Below are 24594 nucleotides of genomic sequence, written 5' to 3'. Positions count from 1 at the left end.
ATTCTTTTCGCTGGTTTCACGGGGCGTTGGAGATCCATGTTTAGACACATCACACAAATCCAGAGTGTTTGACTTGTGGCATGTTTTATTGCAATAGAAATTATATGGATAGGCCAGGCTTCTTTTTGCCGTCGTCGTGAGGACCCGCATAAAGTCTAAAGGGTGATGAAGGCGCCTCGCGCGTTGTGTGTTCTACGCAAGAGAAACCTTGCGATGACAGCCGACAGTCACGGCTGAATTAAGGAAACGCAACGGCCATCCTCCGCATAGCATGAAAGGACCATGAGAGCGTCTGAGGTAGGTGGAGGGGAGGTCTGCATGGTTTTGTCCCGCACAGCAGATAGCTTCGAGGAAAATCTCTACGAAGCGTCAAGCTACCCCGGGAGGGTAGCGTGACTTTTCTCATTAACCATCATATTCTTCCTCTTCTTCTTCGAGAGTGCTTACAAACCGGGCGTCATCGGAAGAGCTGTCGGATCCTGACGGTGCACTCGCCGAACCCCCACACTGCCCTATAGTGGAACGAAGCATACTTTTTTCGTCCACGGTGTAACACCACCACGGATCGAATGGCATTGGTCACTCAGACTGCTATTTTAGTCTAGTGACATTAACACCTCCAGTCTTATTAGTCCGCTTCCACTCTTTATTTTGCCATATTTCCGTGAGAAAGTGTTCGTACGCTACGTATAACATCCTTAAGAAAGTTTCCGTGTACTCCGTAAAGCTTTCGATACTTCCTTATCTTTCCATATTTTCCGTAAGGAACTTTCCGTATATGCAACATGACTTCCATATCCCTCTATATTTTCCTTAAAAAGTTTTCAGTATACGTCATACAACTTCTACATGCTTCCTAGAAATTCATATATATTTTTCGTATACTTGATAACGAAAGTTTACGGAGTCCATATTTTTAAGGGTGAAGCTCCTAGGGGCGTGGGTCTGTCCATCCCTTGTATGTACGTGACCACCTATAGCTCTCCCTTTTTAAACTGCCCACTACTTTTTCCTTGCAAATATCCCACTACGCCTTATCACCGATCCACCACTTCACCGACCATAAATCAAATACTGTTGAGAAGTAGGCAATATAAAATGCAATATGATCGTGTTCTTGTATCCAGATGCGCATTAAAGAAACATATTGTCACGTGATTACAGAACGACCACAACGTCTGTTCACAGGAGAGCACTGGACGTCGAGCCGAACCGAACGTTAGAGCACGAGCATAGCAACCGTCCTCTTCTTTTTTATACAATGGCACATACTCGCATTGGCATGGCTAAACCTCGTTCTATGCCTGTGGCATTACCCCCCCCCCCTTGGAAAAAAAAGTGCCAGCCCGATGACCAATGCCGATTAAAAGTTAAAGCAATCGCATACACGCACAAAGACGCATTATGAAGCAGTATCAGGTGGCTCGGGGGTAGTGTGGCTTCATCCGTGACACATGAACAATGTCGGCCTGCTGGGACATTGAGATGGCCGAGTTGTGTCTTCAAGCAGAATTTCGTAGTTGACATCTGTGAGGCACCGTAGTACTCTGTAGGGACCGAAGTAGCGGTGAAGTAACTTTTCCGAGTGGCCCCTTTTACGAACGGGGATCCACATCCAGACCGGATCACCGCGTTGGTAAATTACATGGCGATGATGGGAGTTGTACCTCTGTGAGTCGATTCGTTGTTGTTTTCGGATCCGCTAGAGTGCAAGCTGGCGGGCCGTGTCGGCGAGCCGGATAAAGTCGTTCGCATCAGTAGGAATATCGGTCGTGTCAGGCAAGAGCATGGCATAAATCATCGTAATTGCTTCTCGGCCGTGAAGCAACCGGAAGGGAGTGAAACCGTATTCTCTTGAATCGCAGTGTTGTAAGCGAACGTTACGTATGGCAAAATTGCATCCCAGTTTTTGTGATTGCGTTCGACGTACATAGATAGTATGTCGGCTAGCGTCTTGTTTAATCTCTCCGTCAGACCATTGGTTTGGGGATGGTATGCGGTCGTTTTTCGATGAGCTCTTCCACTAAGTCTCGTGGCGTCTTGCATCAACTGGGCTGTAAAGGCTGTTGCACGGTCAGTGATAAGAACTGTTGGCGCTCCATGGTGGAGGATGATGTTGTTGATGAAAAAATACACAATCTCAATGGTGGTGCCTCGTTCTAGGGCTTTCGTTTTGCAGTACTTCATTAAATAGTTAGTAGCGACTACGATTCAGCGGTTGCCACCGTGTGACTTCGAGAAGACCCCAAGCAAGTGCATGTCGATTCGTTCAAACGGTTGTGACGGGGGTGCAACAGGCTGATATAAACCAGCAGGGCGCACAGGTGGGGCTTTACGGCACTGGCAATGATTGCACGTTTTAACGTAATATTCGACATCCTGGATGAGCTTTGGCCAGTAGTAGCGACTCCGAATCTGAGCAAGGGTACGTGCGAATCCTAGGTGGTTGGAGGAAGGCTTGTCGTGGCAGGCAGATAAATTGTCAGCACGTAGCCTTGGTGGAACGACGAGGAGGTATTCAGTCGCATAAGGTTCGAAGTTCTCTTTGTAGACGATGTCGTTGCGGAGACAAACTGACCCTGAACGTGCAAATGCCGATGTTGGACTCGAGCTGTGACCTTGAAGGTATTTGATAAGTTGTCGGATATCTTAATCATTCCACTATTGTTGGGCCAAGTCAGATTCACTGACTGCACAAAGAAAATGGCCATCGGTATCATCGTCACTCGATGTCGTCGCGAGGGGCGCGCGCGAAAGGCAATCAGCATCAGTGTGCCTGCGGCCCGACTTGTAGACGACTGTAACCTCAAATTCTTGAAGGCGAAAGCTCCACCTCGCGAGGCGCCCTGAAGGGTCCTTGAGATTGGCCAGCCAACAGAGGGCATGATGGACCGTAACTACTCTGAATGGGCGGCCATACAGATACGGTCGGAACATTGTTATCGCCCAAAAAACAGCAAGACATTCCTTCTCCGTGGTCGAGTAGTTCGTTTCCGCGGATGACAGAATGCGACTAGCATAAGCGGTGGGACGTTCAGCGCCGTCTTGCCACTCGACGAGCACAGCACCAAGACTGATGTTGCTTGCGTCAGTGTGAAGTTCAGTGGCGGCATCTTCATCAAAGTGCCCTAGTAAGGGTTCACTCTGAAGGCACTGTTGAAGCTGGGAAAAAGCGGCTCTCTGCTCTGGGTCCCACACAAAAGGAGTATCCTCCTTCGTTAAACAGGTAAGGGGTTCAGCGATGTTGGCAAAGCTCTGGACAAAGCGCCTGTAGTAGGCGCAGACACACAAAAACCGGCGCAAATCCCGCTTGTTCCAAGGTGGACGAAATGCAGCAACAGCCATGGTCTTTTCTGGGTCTGGTCTAATGCCATCGTGACTGATAAGGTGGCCGAGGAACTTTAGTTCTGCGTAGCCGAAATGACACTTCTACGGTTTTAGCGATAGGCCTGCGGATCTAATAGCGACGAAGACGGACTGAAGTCGTAGTAAATGTTGCTCAAATGTTTTGGAAAAAACAACGACGTCGTCTAAATCCACGAGGTAGGATTCCCACTTCTGACCGGACAGGATGGTGTCCATAATCCTTTGGAACGTTGCCGGTGCAGAGCACAATCCAAATGGTAACACTTTGAATTCGTTGAGGCCATCGGGAGTTATAAATGCTGTTTTTTCCTGTCGCATTCATCTACCTCGATCTGCCAGTAGCCGCTGCGTAAACCCATTGATGAAAAATATCGGGCATGTTGAAGTCGATCCAGTGAATCATCTGTGCGTGAGAGAGGGTAGACCTCTCTCTTCGTCACTTTGTTGAGCTTCCGGTAATCGACGCAAAATCGAAAAGTGCCGTCTTTCTTTTTAACAAGTACGACAGGTGACGCCCATGGACTGTTCGAGGGTTGGATGACGTCGTCGTCGAGCATCTGTTTCACTTGAAAACGTATTGCCTCTTGTTCTTTTTGCGACACGCGGCAGGCGTGCTGTCGTACAGGCCGTTCAGCAGGGTCCGTTATAATGCGGTGCTTCACGGTTGGGGCCTGCTTGATTTTGGAGGTGGACGCAAATCAGTCACTATACGTACGTAAAATCATGCGTATCTGCTGCTGCTCCGCCGAGGATAGCTGGCAATTCACGTCAACTGTACTGGCTAATGCAGTGTTACTTTCGGAAGCAGTGGCAATCGGAGCGATACTGGAGCATTCTTCGTCACCAATGGCTTCAAAGTTCGCGATCGCTGTTCGCTTTGCCAAGTGTTGGTACTGGCCGCCGAAATTCGTGATCAGAAGCTGAGTCCTCCGATGTTTCAGTTGGACGATAACACGCGCGACACAAATCTGCCGAGCCAAGAGCACTGAGAGGTTAGTTTCTGCGATGCCACTACTCTTGCTGTCACAGTCGCTCTCCACAGTAACCAACATACTGGCTCGCGGTGGAAGTGCGATGGTGTCGTGAGCAATTCGAAGTGTTGTGGTCTGCGCAACTGCATCCTCTCGTAGGGCTGTATGGTCATTAGAGAACGTTATGAGCAGGTCGCGAAGGTTAATAATGGCTCTATGCTCGCGGAGAAAATCCATTCCGAGAATCAGGTTTTGGGAGCATCCGCGCAATACAACGAAGGCAACAATGTACGTCGACTCACGAATTCGGAGGCGGGCAGTGCACATTCCCAGCAGTGTCAATAGGTGACCTCCCGCAGTACGGAGGTTGGTGTCGTTACCTTTCTTAGCTGTGCAGCGAGGTCAGCGCTTATAACAGAATAATCGGCACCCGTATCTACCAGAGCGGTCAGCGGGTGGTTGTCGACAAGGACAGAGATACGAGCAGAGACACGTTTGTCGTCGATAGCACACGTTGGTGAAGGATTGTCGTCGGATGTCGGCAGGCGGATCGGGGGAGGGTCTTGTAACGGTCGATCAACAGCGGCCTCACCCCCAGAGGTCGCTGTTCTTAGTTTTCCCGCGCGGGCTTGTGGATCTAGGCGATCTTCCTTTAAGGACGTCCGCAAAGGTCGATTTTTGGCCAGGTGACGTAGAACGCCGCGGAGACGGTGAGCGGGATTGGCGACGCGGAAGGGTTGAGGATCGTTCGCTTGCCAAGTATTCGGCGATAGCACAGGGCCACTCACCATATCTGGGTCGACGAGCATCCGGACGAAAGCCAGGAAGACCCATGTGCCTGTAGGCGCACTCACGGTAGATGTGACCTGGTTCACCACAGTGATAACATAGAGGCCGGTTGTCGGGAGCACGCCATACACTGGATTTCCGTGTAAGAAGTGGGTTGCCGTACTGCGGTGGTCCTGAGTAGAATGACGGCGCCGTCTGCAGGGTAGACGGACGGGACGGATAGCCAACAGCCGGTGCAGGAGTACGTACTGCTTCCGGGTACGTTAATAGGGGAGTTCGGCTGGACGCGGCGCCGTCATGGGTTGGACTTCGGCTGCACGCAGAGTCGTCATCGGGTGCACCAGCTGCTGGACCTCTTCACGAACGACATCCTTTAGAGCAGCAACATGAGGCGGAGAAGGTACCACGTGCAGCTTTTGCAGCTCCTCGCGCACAATACTACGCACGAGCTCCGTCAGGTCTCTTAGAGTCGTGACGTCAGGTGTTGGCAGGGCCGATCACACTGACGAAAGACTGCCAGAATGCTCATATTGGTACGAACGCTGCCTTAGCATTCTCTCCATTGTCGTGGCTTCACGGAGTATATCCTCTACAGTGCTGGGAGGGTTCCGCACTAGTCCCGCGAACAGCTGCTCTTTCACTCCCCGCATTAGGAGGCGCACTTTCTTCTCTTCCGTCATTGAGGAGTCAGCTGGCCAGAACAGCCGCGACATGTCCTCCACGAACATGGCAACACTCTTGTTCGGACGCTGGTTTCGGGAATCGAAGAGCCGTTCCGCATGCTCCTTTCAGTCAGAGCTTCGGAAGGTATTCCGCAACTGGTTGCAAAACTCTGGCCAGGTTGTCATAGTGGCTTCATGGTTTTCGAACCAAAGGCACGCAGAGTCCTCGAAATAAAAGTAGACATACCGAAGCTTTCGCTGCTCGTTCCACTCGTTGACGCTGCCGCAACGGTTGTAGTCGTCAAGCCAGTCGTCGACGTCCTCGTAAGGGTCACCGTGGAACGGCTTCAGGGTTCGCGGGGCGTCGAAGAACCATGGAGGAGGCAGCATTGATGTTTCTTGGGTTTGCGTTCCCGCACTAGCCATAGTACTGCCGAGTTGTGGAAATGGTCCGAATTCAGGAGGTAGGCTTAGTTGTCGCCTGCTACGCCATAGGTCAGCTGGTGCTTCCAAGTCGCAACTAGTGTCGGGACCTTGCTGCTGATTGCAGTGCATACAACACTACCCAGCACCTTCACCAGAAAATGTCACGTGATTACAGAACGACCACAACATCTGTTCACAGGAGCAGCACTGGACGTCGAGCCGAACCGAACGTTAGAGCACGAGCACACCAACCGTCCTCTTCTTTTTTCACACCATCACCGATCCTCCACTCTACCGACCATAAAGCAGTTATAATGAAGGGTGAACGGAAGAGACGCATAGCCACCACTTACGAATAATCAAATTTCGTGTGTAAATACATACAGTGTTTGTCACGTCTTTGAGGATGTAATGGCTGATATTCGCGGATGGTTTCACAGTTTAGCGATGAATCTCTCCAGCACTTTGTCCCATTCATCATCATTCACTTCATGGATATTATGTGAGTTTTTCCAGAAGATTTCATACGAAATGTTTCAGTAGGGTCAGTTGCACGGTTAATCACTAGATGCGTGTCATGTAACAACATGACTACATGCCATGGAAGAAGGAGAAGAAGTGGATCTGTTCGGTCGCTGTTTTTGTAAACTGTTCAATTTCTGCTCTTTTCTTGGACTATTACGCTGACATCCATTTCTTCGCGGTGTGCCAACAAGACGTCGGGTGAAGACTTCGAGGGCTCGGCGCCCTACAGATACAAGGTTTTTTTATCAAAGACTTGGCTAGTACGCGACCACTACGGTGGTTGGTAGCCATCGCCACGAACCTTATGCTCGTCCAAGTGCGTTAAACCACATGAGTGATACTGCAGGACACAATGAAAAGCCTGGGGGCTTACAGGTGCGCCCAAGCATCATAAAGCCGGCCCGTTGCTCATTCACAACCGCGAAATGGCTCCAGCGAGCACAGCAGCAATAGAAGACGATGAAGCTTAGAGCAAGAAGCTTCGCTTAGAAGAGAATCCTTTCGACGATTAAACGTCAACCTATTACCTAAGTGATGAAGAAGACATGGGCGAAGATGAACCATTTACGTTGGTTACTTATAAAAAGAAACGGGCAGAGGGTATCCCAGTCGTCTTTCGTCCAACAGCTGAAGGTGCTAGCTTCTGGAAAGTGAACCACAATCAAGTGTCAGCCGAAGTAGTTTCCGCTGCTAAAGAAAAAGTGCAGTCAATCAGAACGACCAGAGATGGAAGCTTCAGTGTCAACGTTGCTTCCTTAAGTTCAGCCAAGCGTCTTCTGATGCTTTCGAATGTAGGTGGCCTGGAAGTTAAGCCTTTTCTCCCAGAGTCATACACTCGGAACGTTGGGAAAGTAAAACATGTTTCTCTGCAGTATTCAGATGAACAACTCCTAGAGTACTTGAGAGATGCAGGGGTTATATCGGCGTGACGGCAAATAAAATACTACCGCCAGGAAGATGAGGAGTAACGTCGCGTCCACTTCACTCAGTGAATCTGACTTTTCGAGATGACCGCCGAATTCCAGGAAGAATTTACTTAGGATTCACCAGTCACCCAGTGGAAGAATATCTTGGTCCAGCACTTCGCTGCTATAACTGCCAGCGATTCGGACACATGGCGAAAAGTTGCCGTAACACACGCCGGGGTAAGATCTGCTCAGAAGAACACCATCATAAGGAGTGCAAGTCAGTTCTTCAGCCTAAATGTGCAAACTGTGCAAGTAAACACGCTGTTTCATATTCAGGCTGCCCGCAAAGTAAAGCTGCTGCAAAAATGCGTCGGCATGAGCTCATCTATGGAAGAAAACCGTGCCCCAATGAACCATCTTCGAATCTTGAGATTGTTCATCCTGTAAGTGTTCCAGCTCAGCGACCACCACAACAACAGCTGAGAAGAACACCAAGAGAACCGCCAAGAGCACACCCGAGAGACCACTCACGAGAAGTACCTTCAAGTAGCCCAACCTACGCGTCAAAACAGCGAACGCCCACGCGACCTCTGCCAGAAAGTAGCAAAGCCGACAGTGCCAGTGGTCGCCCCTACTACAACATCGAAACGTCACGTCATTCTCAACAGGCCTCAGAAAATGAACCATTCAATGGAGACCGTGCCTCTGCATCAGTCATGCAATTGATTCTACCAATGCTTTTCGCAGCACTTAAGGCAATCCTGTCTGCTCTACCGGAAGCAAACAACCTGCCAGAAGTAAAAGCCCTGCTGCATCTGGAAGCACTATTCTGTCAAATCTCCGGGTCAAACCTGCGACAAGTAACATATGAATAAGCGCTACAAAGATGTCTCCATATATCAGTGGAATTCCAATGGTCTTCGAAGAAAGTGTGCTGACTTTCGTAAAATTCTTTTGCAGTATAACTTTCAAATACTTTGCATCCAAGAGGCAGGAATGAATGATGATTTCCGCCTCTCCAACTACGTGATATATAAGTCACCTCGTCGAAGTGGTCCTAGAAGAGTGCATTTGTGCGTAAGAAAGGACCTAACTTCTCACCAAGTTCACTCAAGTGATTCGGACTTCCCGGAATTCGTCGCTTGCAAAGTATCCTTTGGTGAGCAGTGCATTACAGTGATCAATTTCTACCTACAACCTTCAAGCCGCATTTCGGTGGAAGAGCTAACAAATATCTTCAACGTTTATAATTCATATACGTTTATATGCGGAGACTTTAATGCGCACAACATAATCTGGGGTAGTGATCGATGTGATGCACGTGGGAACATTGTTGAGTGTGCCGCAGACAAATGCAATTTGACAATTTTAAATGACGGCTCGCCAACTTTTCTCCAAGGGCATAATTACTCGAGTTGCATCGATGTAACCATGTGTTCCCAAGATCTAGTGAATGGTGTGGTATGGACAACGTATGTAGAAACACGTGGGAGTGACCATTTTTCCACTCTTATAAATCACCCCGACTTACGAAATGACGACATCAGACGCTACAGCAAACTGACGAACTGGAAAGCTTTTCGGTACCACCTAACAAACCAAAATAGTGAACTCGCGACAGTTGAAAGCTTTACTGAATTTTTGCAAGATATTGCGAATAAATGTACAAAGAAATTCCCGATTCCAAAAGACAATGCTGCAGTCGATGGAGAGTATGAACTCTAAGAGCCATCAGACGACGTTCAGAAAGGGCATATCGACGCAGCGGAAGTTTAGAAGCATACAAAAATGCACAGAAAGTCCAGTGTAATGCGCAGACAGCTAGAAAATTTAGGTAAACGACGCTGGCGTGATTTTTGTGGCACGCTCACTCCCCACACACCTGTTCCAAGAGTTTGGCTTGTAATTCGAGCACTTAGTGGCCCTGTATCACAGAGCTTCCCATTTCTTGCTCTTGCTGTAGCCTTGGACAAACCGGAAGCTGTGGTAGCAGATGAATTTTGTCAACTTATCAGTAGGCCCGCCGCATTACAATGTGCCTTATTTGATAATTCTGTCGCGTTAGCCAGCCAGAAAATTAATGCTTGATTTTGGACCCAGCATCCTGAACTAGACCCTGTATTTACGTTAAGGGAGCGGCATTGTGCTATAGCATCATGTCGTCAAAAATCGGCCCCTGGACCGGACGGCATTACGTAAATTATGCTAAAGAACCTTGGGTCAACAGGCACAACTATTCTCTTAGATATTTAAAATAATCTATGGATGCCAGAAATTGTACCCGAGTCTTGTAAGTCTGCTCGCATCATTCCGATCTTAAAACCCGCTAAGACGCCCTTGATGCTTGAATCCTTCCGTCCAATCAGTCTGACAAGCTGTCTATGTAAGGTAATAGAAAAAATGATTGATGCGCGACTTGAATGGTGGTGCTACAGAACTGGTGTATTCTCCAACTACTTAACAGGTTTTAGGAAACAGAGATGCACAATGGATGCAATACCGGACTTAGTAACGTATGTGGAGCATGAACGCGCCTGTGGTAGTTTGACGGTCGCAGTATTCTTGCACATCAAAAGGGCATTTCACACAGTCAGTCACACTCGTGTTCTGCTGAGTATGTTGGAACTCGGACTGTCCGGCAGGTCTTTGCGGTGGGTATCCAAATTTTTATCAGGTCGCAAAATATTCATTCAGACGAGCGAAGGAAAAAGTGCAGAACACGACGTCAGACAGGGAGTGCCACGAGGAAGCGTACTCAGCCCTTTTCTTTTCAACTGTGTTATGGCTGCTTTAGCTAAAAGACTGCCTTCCAGGTTGAAATACTCCTTATATGCAGATGATGTGTGCATTTGGGCATCTGGCACGGACATACGGGTAATTTAAATTGCATTGCAAGACGGAATAAATATTATCAACAACTTTTTAAAAGAAAGAGGAATGATTCTATCGCACGCAAAGACAGCTGTATTGCCCTTCACTCGTATGAAGTTAAAGAACTTCAATCTCAATTTAGAAGGAGAACCACTAATGATTGTAACACAGCATCGGTTTCTCGGAGTAATACTATAGGCAGCTATCATGGGCACCTCACATAAAGAAACTCGAAAACGAGGTAAATACGCCCGTGAATATACTCCGCAGAATTGCTGGGACATCATGGGGTGGATCTGTATCATCCATGCTCGCTGTTCACGATGCTTTATTATGACAAAAAGTTGCATATTCTGCAGCAGTCTTACACGGTCTTTCCCGCACTTCAGAGGAGCGACTTCAAAGGCTATTAGCTAGGGGACTGCGCGCCTGCATAGGTGTTCCATGAGCAACTTCCAGCAACCTTGTCATAGCAGAGACTCGACAACCACCCTTTCCAGTCATGAGAACAATTGAAACATGCCGCCATTTTTTTCGCTTACAGACGCAACACAAGGACCACCCATTGGCACTGGAGATCTTACTAAGAGATAAAAGCAATGCTCATAACGATGTACAGAGTAATATACTTATATTACCCAGGAATGAATTTTGGAGCTCTGAAATGGACCATCCTCCATGGCTCCTTGCAATACCAAGCATTGAATTCTCAGTGGATGGCATTATCAGAAAGAGAGACATGTTCATCCAAGCTGCTCGACAACTAGCGCTTTATCAGATACATATGCGGTATCCAGGTTACATACACATTTACACAGATGGCTCAAGTACTACAACGTCTTCAACATTGGCATTTATCATACCACAGCTCAATATTCAGGAATCGTTTAAATTATGTCGCATGACGTCATCTACTACATCTGAGCTCTTCGCTATTCTGTATGTTCTAAAGTTTATAAACTCGGCAGCAGACGCTAAAAAATGGGTACTTTTCAGTGACTCACAGGCCGCATTAAGATCACTCTCCAGTGCAAACAGGACCGTAATAAGTGATAGTATGACATACGAAACGCTGAAAGAGCTCACCAAAGCAAAGACGGCGCAACATGAGATCAAATTCCAGTGGATACCTGGCCATTGCAGCATTCCTAGAAACACCGCTGCCAATGAAGCAGCATGACAAGCACATTGTGAAGACGTTACTGTTTGTTTACCAATTTCGAAAAATGAATTCCGTAGCATTATAAAGAATACAACTTTCAGAATGAGCAAAACTGCTTGGTTTGACCAAAGTACAAAGAGGTGCGATTTATATCACATCGATCCGTTTATTGAATTCAAAATTACGCTGGCATTAGATAGAAGTATGAAAACTCTAATTCACCGATTAAGGCTAGGCACCGCATACACAAAACATTTTTTGCACAGAATCGGCAGAGCTGAAACTCCCGAATGCGAATGTGGATTTATAGAAGACGTATGTCACCTTCTCATAGACTGTCCACATCATGACACGCCTAGATGCCGTCTTAAGTTCGAACTGTTCGCATTGAACCGCAGACCATATAGCATGAAAAAACTTCTGGGCCCATGGCCAACTGCAGTTTTACAGTCACACGCTTTAAAAGCATTAACACATTTTTTACAAGACCACGGGATTGCTGACAAGTATTAAGAAAGAACAAACTTTCATTTGTAACACATGTACTTATTATGTACAGTATCATGTGACACCCATCACGTGTGTGTTGTGAAATGAATGACGTGTTGACTATTATGTACATACGAGCGAATGCATCTTTATAAGGAGCAGACGTGTGCTCTGCTGTTTTGTGCTGGTGGACGGAATATTAACGAGGGGCATTTCCAGAGACTTCCTTCATTGACTTTCGAACATTTACTTACCATTATGTTGTGATATGTGCGTATAAGTGTGTCTTTGCATATTGTTATGCCTGCGAGTCCACAGCGAACGTCCATGTCTCTGAAAAAAAGGCAATCTGTGTCAAGGCCAGCCCGCGAGCCCGCCTGACGCGAACAACTCAACAGCGTCATCACGCGACGGTGCCTCTCTGCAGCGCACGCACAGTGAGTCACCTCAGCCAGCGAGCCGGCGCCTTCCTGTCTGGCGAGTCCGGCGCAATGCGTGGCGACGTCACCCGTCCTTGGGTGCAGCCACGTGAAACGCAGCGACTCCAGATTCGATGAAAATGACGCGGCCAAGCGGCGACCCCATTGGAGGATTTTGACCTGACGAGCAGCGGCGCTTCTGGTTGGACATTTGGTTACTCAAAGAATCCACCCGGTGCACATAGAAGAAGCCCTGCGGCGCGTCGCGAGCAGTAGACCTATGTGTTAGAGAGGAGAGCTCGGCTCTTCGGGTCTCTAAGCTGTCGGCCCCAGTGTCGAATTTGTAACGCCTCTGCATATATGCTGTACATAAACCTTGTTTAACTCACCGTCGTCTCGTCCGCTCGTCTATCAGCTCTGCGCAGAAGCAGTCGTGAGCTGGAAAACATACGCTACCAAACGGCTGGTGACATTCCCGGCGTAGTTCGAAGCAGTGGCGCCTTCGGCGACATGTTGGCGTCGCCGTCTTTCGTAACAGAGGTGGCAGCGGGGGGATTTCGTGGCCTCTTCGTAACGTCGTCGGAGGCGCGCTTCGCAACAGTGGTTGGCAGCTGCGGGATCGGCCGGCGTCAGCGACATTGATGCGGTGAGTGCCTGATGTTTTCCCCTCAGTTCAACAGACTACTGTAGCTCCAGTTATAGTAGTTTAGAGAAGGGCTGTGTGAAGCATTAGAGTGAGCTTTGATCGTTTCGAGCAAAGTCGAAGTTCTTTGAAACCAAAGTTAATGAGGAGGGGGTAAACACGGGAGTGTTAAAATTGCTTGCGCGTCTTGCTAGTAGACTTATAGTGGGTACGGCAAGTAGATTCTTAACAGGGCAAACAGCAAGAGGCTAGTGTGAACGATGGAGAACCTTAAAGTGAAGGAACTCATCGAAATTTGTGAGGAACTCGGCATTACTTTGGGCCGTGCGAAACGAAAGCAAGCGATCCTCGAGATTATGTAGGATGGAGGATTGTCGGCTGAGGAAGTCGATGAGGCCTGGGCGGATATCAAAGCACGCCGCGAAGAAGCCGAAAGGCGAGAAGTTCGCGAACGTGAAGAAGCTAAAAGGCGCGAACGTCGCGAGGAGGCCGAGAGACAGGAGCGTCTCGAGTTGAAACGACTAGAATTGGCAATCCTACAGTGTTCGCAGGCGCCTAGCGTAGCTTCTCCGACGATTCAGATCAGCGGTTTTAGAATTCGGGACCAACTGCCACCGTTCGTAGTAGGCGAGGACATGGCGAAGTATCTCGTCAAGTTTGAACACGTCTGTGAGCGAAACGCTTTGGAGCGGTCTCTTTGGGCGCGGAACCTGTTAGCTCTTCTTCCCGGCGAAGTGTCCGACGTGATAACTTGCTTGCCGAGGGAAGCGTTTGAGAGCTACGACGAGGTTAAGGAAGTGTTCTTGAGGCGTTATAGGTTGTCACCCGAGGCTTTCAGGCAAAGGTTCCGGTATGCTAAAAAGGGGAATGAGTGACACGTTTATTTCGCGTTTCGTCTTAAAGCCGATTTAATTGAATGGCTCAAGGGCGAAGGTGTTTATGACGATCGCGATAAATTGGTAGAATGCATTGCATTGGAGCAACTCTACCGCTGCATCGGGGAGGATGTCAAGCTTTGGCTGCAGGACACACTTGGTGAAGTACAGCTAAACAGGGCAGCAGAGTTAGCTGAGGAGTATTATACTCGCCGAAAGTTGCATAGCAGGGCAGTGCGCGTTGAAAAGGATGAAAGGGAAGAGGGCTTTTCAAAGAAACCTGATCAACGGAAGCCGCGAATCTGCTACAACTGCAGAAAGGAAGGGCACATCGCAATAAACTGTAAGCAAAAGTTTGCTTTCGCAACAATCCGACAATCGGAAAAGAACACGCAGTTGTTAGAGCCGTATCTCCAAGACATTAGTGTGAATGGGAAAACGTGTCGAGCACTTCGAGACTCAGTGGCAACCATGGACGTCGTCCATCCTTCATTGGTGTCTCCGGTTGACTTTACAGCAGAATGCGCGTGGATCAGGCAAGTCGCCGAGGAGCAGAGTGCTTGCTTACCAATCGCTACGGTTGTCATTGAAGGCCCGTTCGGTAAGCTTAGCACCGAAGCGGCTGTGTCTGCCGCGCTTCCCGATCGTTTTCCTTATCTTTTCTCTAACAACTCAGAACATCTTCTCAAAGAGCCGGGTAAATCGTTCTTCCCCAACTTAGCGTACATGGCCCTAACGCGATCGTAAGCGCGGAAGCTTTCGCAGGAGCTTGATCTTGTTCAATGCTGTGAACCTTCAAGCGACCTTGGCGGCGAGTCAACGGAACCTCGGAGAGGAAATTATTCGTGTGAGTCATGTGAGCAGTCACTCAAGCGGCCCATCGCCGAAGTGACCGGCGCGGTTTCCGAAGCAGGGGGAGACGACATGACGCCATTCAGTCAGAGCGAAAGGGGTGCAACGCTCTCGCCTGTAGCGGAAAGTTGGAGAGAGCTGTCGAGGGTTGATGGACAGACGCTCATTCGAGAGCAACGTGAGGACCTCTCGATTAAAGCGCTTGTGGAAAGCCACATGAAAGCTGCACAAGTGTTGTCGAAGGAGTATTATTACGACAAATCGGTGAAAAAGCACGCTTTTGAAGCGGGAAGTCAGGTAATGCTGCTGCGGCCGTTCAAAAAGAACAAGCTTGAGGTTCATTGGCAAGGGCCCGCCAAAGTAATATCGAAACTTTCTGATACCAATTATGAAGTGAAATTAGGAAGGCGGCCGAACAAAATTTACCACAGTAACTCAATGAAACCAGACGTTCAACGTCAAGCGGTCGTAAATCTGCTGTTGAATGCTTCAGGGGAAGAGGGAGCAGAAATTTTGACTTCTAGGGACGTAATCGAAAGGGGGTGGGAGGTAATCTTGGAGCAGTTGAAGAAGGAGGACTTGAGAATGGTTGTTTCCGAGTTTGAAGACGTGTTTTCAGACCTTCCCGGAAACATGACGGGGATTGAACACGATATCAAGCCAACTTGTGAAGAGCCGATCCCTAGCAAGCCGTATCGTTGTTCCCCTGTGCAACGTCGCAAGTATGGGCTGCTATTGGTACCGCATTGGTATCGTCGCCTAATGTGGCCGGTTACTGAGGTGGAGCATGATACCCCAACAGCACAGCTTCGACGTTCGCAACAAACAAAGGAAAGCTAAACGCTAATGCAGATGCATTGAGCCGTGCGTGCTAGTACTTTGTCCACCTTTCGGTTTCTCGCTTGCGATTCGGGGCAAAATTTTGTCCTCATAACGGCCTTAGCTGAGCTCTCTCGTCCAGAGTGATCTCAAGAGCCAACTTTATGTTTTATTCTATTTCGTTACGTTGTTGTACGTCCAAAAAATGAGTTCTCATTTTTAAGAGTCTTGTGTCCCACATGTGCCTCTTGATGTAGAGGGAACGAAATTCCGATAGACACGTAGCTAGGTATATGTTGTACTATGCTTTGTCTGGTGTTCTGTCGGGTGACCGAGGGCACTTGCTTGCGCTGTGTGTTGTCTGTTGTCGAACCGTTCTTGACAAGTTGCAGAACCATTGACAAGTGCTGAGACCAAAGATCGTCAGAAGAGACGAGCGAAGCTGGTCGACAAGTTGTGGCGACAAGCCAGTGGAGCTAGCATCCGTCCTCAATAATGGGATGTGTTCCCGGAACAGAGTCTGGAGCTGCATTCTCCCCATGGCCCTGGAGGCGAACCTGGAGGGTCCTGGCGATAGACTAGCGCGCCTGACATCCAAGCCACGTGGAAGCAGCTCGTCTTTCCGGCGCATTGTCTGGTAGCGGGGGTGCTGTTATGCCTGCGAGTCGACAGCGAACGTCCATGCCTGAAAAAGGCAATCTGGGTCAAGGCCAGCCCGCGAGCCCGCCTGACGCGAACAACTCAACGGCGTCATCACGCGACGTTGCCTCTCTGCCGCGCACGCACAGTGAGTCACCTCAGCCAGCGAGCCAGCGCCTTCCTGTCTGGCGAGTCTGACGCAATGCGTGGCGACGTCACCCGTCCTTGGGTACAGCCACGTGCAACGCAGCGGCTCCAGATTCAATGAGAATGACGCGGTCCAGCAGAGACCCCATCGAAGGATTCTGACCTCACGACCAGCGGCGCTTCTGGTTGGACATTTGGTTACTCAAAGAATCCACCCGGTGCATATAAAGGAAGCCCTGCGGCGCGTCGCGAGTAGTAGACGTATGTGTTAAGTACCAACCACTGGCACGCGTATGCTCGCGTCTACGCGTCAAAAGCGTCAAATGCGCCTCTCGGCGTCGGCGTCGGAGGGGCATACGCGAGGAGGCGCGAGGGATCAAGCCGGGCTTGATATTTTTCCATGCGTACGCAACGTGACCGCGCGTACAGTGGCGCCAACCAACCAGAGGCCGCGATGCCTCCGAATGTTATGCCTAATGGCCACCGCTTCGAAGGCACGGCCGACTGCTGGAAGCAAGCACGGAAACTACTCCAAGCGTTCCTGAATGACCGCTTCGTAATATAGAACGACAACGAAACTACGAACGACTGCGAGTGCGACTAGCGTGCATGGTTTCGTGCCGAGTTCGAGCGACGCCGACAAATCCAGCGAATGCCGGCCGGCTACGCTTGCGCCGGTCCCGAATGCGATCGTCGGCCGAGTGGAAACATCGCACAGACTACTGGAGCATGTCGGTGTTCTTGTGCTTTTATCTGTGATTTTCTGTGCTAAAAACGAGTGTAAACAGACTTCAGAGGTTCGGAGCTTTGAGCGTGAGCCCTCGCCTACCGCGGAGGCAATTGAGAGCGGTGTCATCTGCATCCAACGCAGGCCTATACCGTCTAGTTCGTATGAACCAGCACATGCAAAGAACCTCGGCTGAAAAACCTCTACGGTAGTGTTCGTCACAATATAGACACCATATACGACGCCCGAAACATCGCGTAGTTCATAAGGAGGAGTTTTTGTCTGCACTGTGTTTTTTTTCAACATCGGTATTCATTATCGCTGAAAGCGAACCTCGCACTAGCCAGCACATTTCGGTGATGTGAAAACGCACGTACTTACAGAAGTGTATTCGCGGATTGTACAATGCTGAAACATTCCTTGGCTTCGGTGGAAATCGTTTTCGTGTGTTGCCAAGCTAATAACAAGCGTGCGCTGGTTGGTAGCAGTGTGAGGTGACTTCGTGTCGGGTACCACCAACGCTGAAACATTCAGCTGTCAGCGGTCTCATTTCCATTCACGTACAAGACAGAAACTCGAGCGTGCGTTGCTGTGGTGATCGAAAAAGAATGTTGCATGATTAGGTGTTGCTGGTATTGCCTGCTATTTCACTTCTCGCTTCTTCTGCTTCTCTGCCACACTCAGTAGCACATCCGTTGTTTGGAGGCATTCTAACACACACATTCTTCATTTATAGTTCATTTTGATACTCATAGCTATAGGCGTACAATGGCGCTTCTCCGTCGTTTTACAGTTTACTATAATATAACGCGCGTTTTGTTTACAGCTGGACAGATAACTGAAAACCTTGTGAGAACCACCTGATTTGAAATCAGCTGCACGATGACACGATTGTTGGAAGAGAAGATCACCACATGTATGCACAGAATGAATGAAGGTGCACTAGTATGGTACTGCACTTTGCATAGAAGAAATGCAAAAAGTATCTCATGTGACTTATGAGACCTTTCAGAACTGTGCATGTATTTATCTGTTCCTCCAAACTGTAATGAGCTGAAGATATTATTCGATGGTTTTGAACATTGAATATTTGTATGTGTTTCCAAGGAGTGCTTCATTTCAGTTCTGTTTTTTAATATATGCATTAACTTGGATTATATATATGCATGCACTTAAGCATATCCAGTTTGGCTCTGTTGGAAAACTTGCCAAAACTTCTGTATGGTGCTCTGGTGCAATCCTATGATCGGTATGTGTCCCATCAAAAATTTTCGGCATGCACTATTGCAATATAGGGTATTTTGACTATTGATGATATCTGAAAGCCACAGTGCTTGGCTGTAATCTCAAAACCAATGTCTGTCTCATCAGGAAGTGTCAGGTGCATTTTGTAGATGTTAAAGGATATTTAAACTACCAGCAAAGTGCTGAAGCCCTCAACACAGCACTGATCCGCAATCACCATCTAGTTTAGAAGTCATTTGTAGTGCTCTCTAACACGTTCAAATGAAGTTATCAAACACTGGATTGATCTACTTGGTTTGATTTCATATACCAGTGTGTCGGACTTTTTGGAGGCACTTGCATTATAATAATGTTCTATTTCTCTGATTTCTTACCGGGGTGCACTCAAGTGTAGTGATATTTGTTTACGTTGGCATACTTATTGTGATATTACTGTTTAAATCCTTTCATTTTTTTATATATATATATATGCCACCTTTGCAGTAGCCTCACATTAGGCTGCCGTGTTTGAAAATAAACAAATATACCATCCGAAAGTGTTCCACGCTGTTCTCGGTTCCAATGTGATCGCTAATATCTGTTGCATCATGATGTGTCGGGTGTGTTTTCTTGCATTGGAGGACATTTTGGCTGCCTTCCATGAAGGGTTTAGTTCCAGTATTATGACCGATATCTTTGACTCCATGAAGAGTTAGGCACGGTTTCTCATTTTAGAGAATACTTTAACTACATACAACGTCCAGAAGTCTTCCATACAGGGTTCAGTTGCAGTCCTATGGCCAATATCTGTCTTATCATGAAAGTTTCAAGTACAGTTAGCTGCATTAGAGAATATTTTTACTACTAAAAATGCCCAGAGGCATTCTACGTAGTGCTTGGTTCCATTCTTATTACCAGTATCTGTTGTATCATTAAGAGCCAGATGCGGTTTCTTGCATTAGAGGATATTTCCAATACGCTTATCATTCAAAATCCTTCCGCACAGGGCACAATTACAGCCTCATGACCTAAATCCGTCACATCATGAAGCGAAACGGGAGGGTTGTTGCAATGGAGAATATTTCGGCTGCAGACAACGTTCTAGAGCCTGATATACAGGGTTCAGTTTCAATATTATGACCGATATCTGTGACTTTATGAACAGTTGGGTGTGGTTTATCATTTTAAAGAACACTTTGACTAAAGGCAACGTCCAGAAGTCTTCCATACAAGGTTCAGTTCCAATATTATGACCGATATCTGTGGCTTTTCAAACAGCTGGATGTCGTTTGTTGTTTTATAGAATACTTTGAGTAAAGACAACGTCCAGAAGTCTTGCATTAAGGTTTCAGTTCTAGTATTACCGATATCTGTGACTTTATGAACAGTTGAGTGTCGTCTGTCATTTTAGAGAATACTTTTACTGAAGACAACGTCCAGCAGTCTTCCATTAAGGATTCAGTTCTAATATTACCATTAAGAATTCAGTTCTAATATTATGACTGATATCTGTGACTTCATGAACAGTTGGGTGTGTCTGTTGTTTTAGAGAATACTTTGAGTAAAGACAACGTCCAGAAGTCTTGCATTAAGGTTTCAGTTCTAATATTATGATTGATATCTGTGATTTCATGAACAGTTGGGTGTCGTCTGTCGTTTTAGAGAATACTTTGACTAAAGACAACATCCAGAAGTCTTGCATTAAGGTTTCAGTTCTAATATTATGACCGATATCTGTGACTTCATGAACAGTTGGGTGTCGTTTGTCGTTTTAGAGAATACTTTGAGTAAAGACAACGTCCAGAGGTATTCCATACCTGGTTCAGTTCCAATATTATGACCGATATCTGTGAATTCATGAATGGTTGGGTGTCGTTTGTCATTTTAGAGAATACTTTGACTAAAGACAATCTCCAGAAGTCTTCCATGCAAGGTTCATTTGCAATATTATGACCAATATCTGTCACATCACGAAGTGTCAGGCACAGTTAGTTGCATTAGAGCACATTTCGACTATGGAAAATGCCCGAAGGCATTCTATACAGTATTTGCTTCCTATCTTAGGACCAATATCTGTTGTATCAATAAGAACCACGTGTGCTTTGTTGCATTAGAGGATATTTCTAACACACACATCAACCGAAAGCCTGCTACTCTGGCCTCGATTGTAGTATTATGACTGACTTAAATCTGTCAGATCATTAGGTTTCAGGCGTGATTAATAAGTTGCGTGCTATAAAATATGATGTGTAAATATACTGAGGGTACCAGCATATTCAAGATATTGTTAATCAATTCGGTAGTGCAGGTATAGAAACTCGGTGGTTTGTAAACCTGATCAGGAGGGCAGCCGCCGCCTCATTCACCGAAGAGAGGAGGAGAGGGGGGGGGGGGGCTCAATGTCAACTCCATATGTTAACATAATAAGGCGGGGGCACTAAGTGAGCCCCTACATGGAGGAAGGGCACTGCGACAAACTTTTGCCCCCCTCCTTAAGGAGAACTCTGCACACTCCTATGACAGACGTACAGTATCCCTGACGCGAATGTTCATTCGCGGGAGTGGCGCACGCACCGATGTTGATTTCTGGTGCATACCGCTGTAGTTACTTTGGGCGCTGGAATGTCAATTATTTCTAAAATAGTCTAAACTGTGGTGGGTGAAGCAGTGAAGCACTATCAATTTTTTAACGTGTTCTCGTATCCTCTCAAACATATAAACCCGCTCCAGTTAGGAACGTGCCGTTTTGTGCTGAACTTGGATAGTTCTAAGCCAAAAAGTCAACCAACATTGCGCATCGGCCTTGGACGCGTGGGCGTCAACGCGGTCGACGCGAGCCAGTGGTTGCGCGCCGTTTTCCTCCACAGGCGCGACTAGACGCTTTTGACGCGTAGGCGCGTGCATACGCGTGCCAGTGGTTGGCAGTTTATGCCTAGTTCACACTGAAACATCCGCGTTCTACAGCGACCGAAATTCCTCTGCCGCCGAAACGCAGCGTCGTTCGCACTGGACGCGCCCCGCGCCGCTGAATATGCCATCTACTACGGGGCGAACGCGGGATGGATGCGCTGTCACGCGGTTGTTGTCGCAGCTCGCAAACGTTACTACGCTATTCGGTGGTGTATACTTCGACGATTCTCGTACGCAAGAAGCAAGAAAAGACAGCACAGCTTACTTTGCTGGCAAGTGGCTGTCTTGTAATGCACGAAGAGCAGAAAAACCACCGACGCCAGCGGCGTTGGTGGGTTCGTTTTGCTCTGCAAGACCGCAACAAGCTCCGTCACGCCAACAGCAAGCTCGGTCACCTCTTTCATGAAATACGGATGCGAAGTAGTCACAGAGTAGCTTAAACTCCCGTTGGTTTCAACATTCAGTTACGTGCACGGCGGCAGAGCAAGTGAGTAGGGCTTCGCCGCCATTTTTCAAAATTCCTTGACGCGCTCCTATTGGTCCGCGGTGACCAATTCGGCGGCAGACGCCGCAAAAATTGGTCCGAGAGCGATCGGCGCGGAGAGGGCCCTTTCGGAGGATCTTTCGGCGGCCGGAATGCTCAGTGTGAACGCGGCCTTAGAGAGGAGAGCTCGGCTCTTCGGGTCCCTAAGCTGTCGGCCCCAGTGCCGACTTTGTAATGCCTCTGTATATATGCTGTACATAAACCTTGTTTAACTCACCGTCGTCTCGTCCGCTCGACTATCAGCTCTGCGCAGAAGCAGTCGCGAGCTGAGAAACATACGCTACCAAACGGCTGGTGACCATGTCGGCGGAGATCGGAGCAGTGGCGCCTTCGGGACCGTGTTGGCGTCGCCGTCTTTCGAAACAGTGGTTGCAGCGGTGAGATGCGTGGCGCCCTTCGTAACGTCGTCGGAGGCGCGCTTCGTAAGAATATCTGTGCCCGAGTTTTCTATTTTTCATGCACTGCTTTGTATGTTTTGCTTCAAGATACGTGTTCAAGTTTCAATCAACGGCAAAGGAGTAGCCGGCGCCATAACGGTGCGCCAACATCTCCTTATATATTATATCAGTAAAAAAAGGCATACTTGACTAATCGCAACTAGCAGGTAAGAATAGATGGCCATGTGTCCGATCGACTGGCAGTGCTCTCTGGAGTCCCGCATGGACCACTCTTATTTTTTATGTGTATCAATGACATTTCTGCTATCATGGAACCAGGTGTACAACTTAATTACTCCGTTCGCAGATGACTGATTATTTTATTCCACAGTGCGAAACGAACAGTATCAAGTTACAATTAACCAATCTTTACAGACGTTAAGCAAATGGTGCAGAAAATATGGAATATGAAAATTAATTATTCTAAACTGACATACACACATATTACAACAAGGAAGGGCCGCCTTTTATTTTCGTATGCCATCGGAGACGCGTGTTTAATTAACACTGCGCATTTTAAATATTTAGTATCAACGATAACGCAAAATCTGTCCTGGAACGTAGACATTGACAATATTTGTTCAAATGCAAATGGAAGGCTGTGTTTCTTACGAAAAAGAGTAGAAGATGCGAAAGCCGATGTGGAACTTGCTGCTTACAAAATTTTTGTAAGAACTGTTCTTGAGTACGCGTCGGTGGTATGGAGTCCTCTTCAATATTATTTAAAGAAACAAATTTTAAGAAATTCAGAGCTATGCGGTGCGATTTACAGAGTCAGTTTCGGAAATGCTCCAATCTTCTGGCCTACATTTGTTAGAAACGCGCAGGCAGAAAATTGCTCTTAAGCTTTTATTTCAAATACCAAATGGAGCATTAAATATTAGCAACTACCACTTACTGCCGCCAGGTAAACAGAGCTCAAAAGCAACCACAACGGGGCCATTCAAGCGTACAGGACTCGTATTGATAGGTTCAAATACTGATTTTTTTCCTGACGCAATCGAAACGTGGAATGAATATCCGGTGTGTGTTGTTGAACAGAATGATTTGTCAAAATGTTAACAGACTGTCGTTGACTATCTGTACAAGTGTACCGCTTGATCTTAGCCTAACCTGTGTATTTGCTAATGATGCGCTTTTTTACTATAATATTTTGTTATTTTACCCTCTCTGTAGGGACCATCGCAAGACAGTTGACAGTATTGCAAAATCAATTAATTAAATTAAAACATCAATTCACGACAATGCACAATACAAACACACTGACTCCTGCTGTTGATGAGATGTGAACGAAAGAATTCGATCTGCTTACCACGAACCACGCAGTTTTCTATGCCACGAATCAACGTTTTGGCCGCAGCGACAATCACGGAATTCTTGTGTTCTACGCCACGGTAGAACGTAGAACTGCAGAACACTGTAGCCACGGCGGCTGGAACAACGTTTGCTAAACGTTGGGCTGGCAGTCGCGCGCGCCGTCGGATGCCGCCCGCGCCGATGGCCTCGCAGCTGACGGCAGCGCCACCGCGTCCGCCTCGCTCGAATCACGTTTTCGGACGGCACTCGGCAGATATATTTCGCTTTGAAAAGTTTTTTCGTGCAATTCTAAAAAAGCTGGCATAAAAGTTGTTTTAAGCCTATACCACCTAAAGCGACAGCAACCATTCTACTTGTTTAAGTGAATGTATAACGCATGATTCTTGTCTTTAAAATTGATCTTGGCCAGTTCCACGTCTGAGGTTGTCTGGGAGACAATCAAACCAAGCAACAGCTCAGGGCGTCGCTGCTCGGCCCATGTGGTCGAATTTAACAATTATGTATATTTGGTTCACGGGACGGCTTCAAGCTCTCCCATAGTAGAGTACCTAGTACTCTAAATTGCAAACTACTGTACGTAAATGCGTAGTATCTGTTCTTACCAGCTTAATATCTGCCTGGTCCTTTCGGGCCCATGACATTAAGTGCCGACCACTGGCACGCGTATGCACGTGCCTACGCGTCAAAAGCGTCTAGGCGCGCCTGTGGAGGAAAAGGGCGCGCTACTACTGGCACGCGTTGACGCCCACGCGTCCAAGGCCGATGCACAACGTTGCTTGATCTTGTGGCTTAGAACTGTCCATGTTCAGCACAGAGCGGCACGTTCTCAACTGGAGCGGGAATGTATGTTTTAGAGGATATGAGAACACCTT

The 24594-nt window shown here is 47.6% G+C and overlaps 1 protein-coding gene across 1 annotated transcript in view; it reads right to left on the bottom strand.

The window, feature by feature from the left end:
• Positions 1-23893, bottom strand: part of LOC119163239 (neprilysin-2-like) — a 63903-nt gene extending 40010 nt beyond the window's left edge. Inside the window, exon 1 of the mRNA XM_037415197.2 lies at positions 23718-23893. The gene's annotated coding sequence lies outside the window, so the exon portion shown is untranslated. The remainder of the gene's footprint in view (positions 1-23717) is intronic.
• Between the last annotated feature and the right edge of the window lie 701 nt (positions 23894-24594).

The sequence above is a fragment of the Rhipicephalus microplus genome, chromosome 9, assembly GCF_043290135.1.
Source record: "Rhipicephalus microplus isolate Deutch F79 chromosome 9, USDA_Rmic, whole genome shotgun sequence".
NCBI lineage: Eukaryota > Metazoa > Arthropoda > Arachnida > Ixodida > Ixodidae > Rhipicephalus > Rhipicephalus microplus.
Note: the sequence above shows the minus strand (reverse complement) of the source record. Positions and strands in the feature narration are given on the sequence as shown.